The sequence below is a fragment of the Melospiza melodia genome, chromosome 4 (assembly GCF_035770615.1).
Source record: "Melospiza melodia melodia isolate bMelMel2 chromosome 4, bMelMel2.pri, whole genome shotgun sequence".
Taxonomy (NCBI): Eukaryota; Metazoa; Chordata; class Aves; order Passeriformes; family Passerellidae; genus Melospiza; species Melospiza melodia.
The window spans coordinates 67,164,763-67,169,899 of NC_086197.1; the positions used below are offsets into that span (position 1 = coordinate 67,164,763).

Here is a 5,137-nt window from a genome sequence, read left to right on the forward strand (position 1 = left end):
AAGGTTACGTGGCTTTTGGCTGCCAGCCTCTCCTTCCCCTCCTCTCACCTCAGCATCACTCCAACGCACCCTTCCCTACACTCATCTCTCCTGACTCTCACCCTCTCCCTTTTTTTACCTGCCATATCACTCCCTTTACCAAACTTAACTTATCAGTGGTGATGATAAAAGTTAAAGTAGCAGAAAAATATACCACTCCCCTGCCAAAACAGTTGGCGGGTGGTTGAGCCATATTCCTCTATTGAGGAGGATAGAAGCTCAGTAGGAGGAGTTGAGCTGCTTCTACTCTTTTCCCTGCTTCATCTGGCAGGACTCTATTTTCAGATGTATTACCCATAGGCTGCTTGTGAAATGAAATACACAGGCCATGAAATCAGTGAGTGTTGTGGCACAACAGCCATGTGAATTGTTACTTGTGGAGGGTCAGACCTTTTCCTTTCCACCTTAGAGCACAGGATCACTCTGCTTTTGATGCTGGTCCAGGTTTCTAGCGTTTATTTTGAAAGCATTACTGGGACTTATCTTGCATAAACGTTGCTGTTTATCAGCTGCCACACTTCTAATTGAGAGGGATGTCCACAGGAATTAACACCATTTGCACAGATGAAGCCGATGAGACGTGGGCACGGTGCTTGCAGCTTGCCAAGCGGCACCAGACTGCATGTGAGCAGTGGCGTTCTCCAGACACACACACACACTCTTCCTCCTGTAAAAGATGTCATCATGTCTCTGCAATACTCAGACCAGAGCATGTTGCTTGCCTCTGGCTCAGGATTACCCTCCTGCCCCTCCCAATAGCACCAAGACAAACCATGAAATGATCTTTGTATTGAGAAAAAAAATGGCAAGCAATTAGTATGCTAGAAGGGAAAATATGATGCTATATGGTTTCTTTCTTGCTGCACTTAATAGATTAACTATGCCTGTAATTTAGTAAAAGGCTGTTTGTGAAGGGCCTGTGACAGAGAACAGATGCAGTGAATACTGTTTTTAAATTTTCTTTATTCAGTTATTGAGACTGAGACTCTGAAGGAGACTTCCCCTCAGACCTGAATACTGCATTCTGGGGTTTTCACATACTTTAGGCTGTAGTTATGCTACTCTGCGGATTTTGGTGAGAATCTCCCTTTTTATTAACAATTTTCCATTACTTATTATAAGGGTCTCTTTCCTGTAATGCACTGTCACAAACTGGGGACAGAGATCGATTTCCTCCTGTTTGACTTGTACTTCTGTAAATGCCTCCAGAATACATAGAAACTGAATATAGATAAGTGAGCCCCAAAAATATGAACTTTTATTGAAAACTTGGCACTTTTGAGATCAGTGGAAACCCCCTCTTTCAGTAGGGCCAAATTTTTGTCCTTAGATCCTTCTAGCTATTGAAAACCATGAGGCTGGCTGTCAGCAGCTCTGTGTTTTTCAATATTTATTTGTATATATTATTCTATGACAGTTGGTGCCACTCTGATCCTGTGGCACCCATTTCCATTGCAGTAGAATGGCTCTCACCCAAGCAGCCCTTCCAGAGGCTTCACTCCCTGCCTGGTTCCATCCAAATTTAAGGGAGGAAGGTATCAGCATGTTTCTGGCTAGGTGGGAGAGCCATTTGGTGGGAAAAAAGTGGAAAGTAGTGAGAGCCCCTGATAAGCAACTTGATCTTCTTCACACCAGAGCAGGAGAGGAGGAAGGGAATCATGAGGACTGTGAGTAAGTGCCTCTGGTTTAAGCAGCTATTACATGCTACTTGAGCCCTGTGAGAAGGAAAGTGTGTCTGCTTTCCATGCATACATACAGAGTGGCTTGTGAGGGTCAGCACACAGCTGTGACTTTGCTTGTGCAGTGCCACAGTCAGGGAGCAGGAACAAGGCATCCCATTCCTGGGATGAGCAGCACCCTTGGGAGCAGCTGGGAAAGAGAAAACTCATCCAGGCTACTACCAGCATTATGATCCATGTGTGTGACTGACAGCTTTCTGGAGCCTGGCTGCAGTGCTGCAGCAGCTGTGGCAAGCAATTCAGACAAATAAACATTAACCCCTTTTCTCTTCAGAGGCTTTGTCAGACCAGTCCTGGTGTGAAGCAGTCCCTTGGCCATGGTCTCAGAGCACTGCTGATTTGGGGGTGCCTTGGGGGTCACAGTCTACCCATCTGCCAAAAGTGTGGCTGCCATCAAGAGCCAGGATGCAGCATTTGTGCCAGGATGCAGCTGGCCAGGATACAACCATAGGGTTCTCTACAGTACCCTGTGTTTTGCAGGAGTTGTCTCTTCTCCTCTCAGCCATGGAGAGGAAATCAAGAGGCATGAGTAGCCTGAGAAACAAGCCCTTCAGCTGCACTGTAGGGACTGAGAGCTTTTGTATCCTCCTTACCCAAAGGAGCAGTGAAACTGGAGACTCTCAGGTGTGGAAGCCAAGCAGCAGTGGCATTGTACAGCTGCTTGACTCCTGAGGAGTCCCATTGCAAGGGAAGAGAGGTTGTATGTTGTTCTGATTGCAGGTGAGGAAAGTTAAAAAGACAGAAGAGAGCACCTGCCCGCGAAAAGGTGAACCTCAGATTCCTTCTGCCTGCCTTGCAGCACCACATTTTCAGGTTCCCTTTCAGTAGGGCTCACTAGCATGGGCACACCTAGGGTAGACACAGCTCAGCCCTGTGGTGGGTGTGCCAGGATCCCTTCCGAAGTGAGGACAGCACATCAGCACTTGAAGGAATCTGCCAACCAATTTTTTTTAGTACAGCTTTCCTGAGATGGACAACATGCCCACCTCTGGTTTGTGGGGTCTGTGGCACCGCCTCATGCAGCATCTCTGTTCTTTCAACCACAGCTTCTGCACTCAATGCTTCCTCCCACATTTTGCTGAGGAATGCAGTAAATAGTGTAGCTCTGTCTTTTACTCCTCTCTTGCATCACTTGAAGGACCATAAGACAGCATCTGCAAGTCCTGAGGTGTGCAGTTATCAGCAGAGTGCACTCACACAAGGACCCCATTGTACCAGACACTCCAGAGAAATTCCAGGTGTGAGAGGAAGAGGCAGAAGGTAAAGTCAGGCTTGGAAAGGGGTGCAAAAAGGATGAGGGGACAGCAGCAGGAGTTTGGCAGTGCCAGGAAAAGGCGAAGAGGATTAAGAAGCCCAGAACAAGGCTTTCCCTGTGCTTCAGCTTGCTGCACTAAGCATGCCACAGCTCATGCTGATGGGGTAATGCCAGCTCCTTTACAAGATCTGCTGACTGGAGGATTCTGTTGTGTATCTATCTGTCTATATTGATATATGTATATATAGCCTTTGGCTTCTGAGGTGTTTTTCACAACTAGCTGAACAGACAGAAAAGCAGCAGCGGGGTATTTACACATTCAGGTGTGCCCACTGATGGTTTCCTCATCATAAACTGGCACATTTGTGGGATAATTATGGACAGGGATCAGTTATATTTTGGGAAAAGAAAGCTACTAGAGCAGGAAAAATAACCACAAAAGGGAAAACATGACAGAGGAAATAGTAGGAAAATTCTCCCTGTATTGCCACAGGAGCTAAGAGCTTTATCACACATGATGGTAACAAGAGTTTGCAACGCAATGCAGCCCTAGTGCAGGGTGATCTGCATCCCTGGTTTGGCTGGGGCAGGACTGGAAGACAAGCCTGAAAATAGGAAGAGGCTTTTTTGTCTCGGGTCTATGTCTTATTCTCATGTCAGGTCACACCACAGCACCCAGCAGAAACACGTTCCTGCCACATCCTTCCTCTCTGGTTTCCTCTTCTTACACTTTCATCTGCATTTCCCTTTTCAATAAGCAGGTCTTCATATCCCACAGGAATTAATTTCATCCCAGCTCAGGAAAAGGAGCATACGTTCTTAAGTAAAGAGATATTGTGGTTAAATAATATTGGTATGCTTTAAAAGAAAATTCCAGATGCCAGTCTTGCTCCTCCTGTCCATGTCTTATCTACATCCTGCATGAATCACACAGAGCACAAAAGACTCCCTGTCTGATTTTCCTTGGCTGTGTCATAATGGAAGGTTAATGATAGTGCAAAACACAAACTTAGAACTCCTGCTAGCTGGTGCATTTAAGTATTTAGCTCAGAAAAACAGCAATGTACCTTTTCAAGCAAATGCAAATAAGCTTGATTAAAAAATCCTGCAGAAGTCTGGCACATTTGCTCAGGCCAATGAAATTCAAAGTATTGCCATAATACCTGCCTTATAAAAATGCATGTATTTCTTCAGCTGTGTGTATTTAAACATTTTAGCAGTTCTAATGAGCTTTCAGAATGAAGCTACTACAGCAATCAGCTTCTGTGTAACAAGCAACATTTAAATATTAAAAACGTAAATTAGCGAAGCTGGTTAATTACAATTTTCCAAATACTGCAGAAGTGCAAGTAAGACTATTAACTGCTTTGAAATTCAGATATCAGTTCCTCCCACTCAGGGAACATCTAGTTCAGTAGCGAAGATGAAGTTACAGAACAGTCTCCTGAGCTAGCCAAAACAGTATCTGCTTACCAGAACTAAAACCCTGCATTTTTCAGATGCAATTGAGAGATTTTAAAACTCCACAAAATGTTCAGGAAAATCCTTTTTTTTTTTTTTTAGATCAGAGCATATCAATTTCTGCAAAGAAAAATATCACCCAGGAAACAGAATTTCTGTAGAAACACAGGCTTTTACCTCTGATGCTGGGCACTGTGGTCGGCCACGCTGGGAGCAGGGCAGGCTGGGTCTCAGCTCCACAGCCTTCCAGGCATGTGAGGATTTTTCCCTCACTGAGCACACAGAGAAACGTTTGTGTCATGTTCACCCACTGCCAAGAGTGTGCAGGCAGTGCCTGAGCTACAGTTCCTCTGTCCCAACTTCTTCATAAAAATTACCCTGGCAGCAAATGTAATAGCAGCAGAGTATTTACAAAAGCCAGCTGAAGAGACATTATTTTAATTTTCCCTTAGAGAGCACAGGTTGGCTTATGCTGGCATTCAAACCCATACCATGAATCCATTTCCATTAGAGGGAAAAAAGTGAAGGGAATCCTCTTTGAAGTCACCCACCAGGAATGTCCCTCAAAGTCCCAGATCCCCATTCAGGCATTACACACACCTCCATTTACTGACAAGGGAGCAGGCACAGAGTAAATTGCAGA

At 45.0% G+C, this 5,137-nt stretch overlaps 1 long non-coding RNA gene across 1 annotated transcript; it reads right to left on the reverse strand.

The window, feature by feature from the left end:
- Window positions 1-466: 466 nt before the first annotated feature.
- On the reverse strand, window positions 467-4,801 carry LOC134418077 (uncharacterized). The gene is made up of 2 exons (XR_010027681.1): window positions 4,672-4,801; window positions 467-706 (listed from the first exon to the last, which is right to left on the reverse strand). It is a non-coding gene; the product is annotated as an uncharacterized LOC134418077 (long non-coding RNA).
- Between the last annotated feature and the right edge of the window lie 336 nt (window positions 4,802-5,137).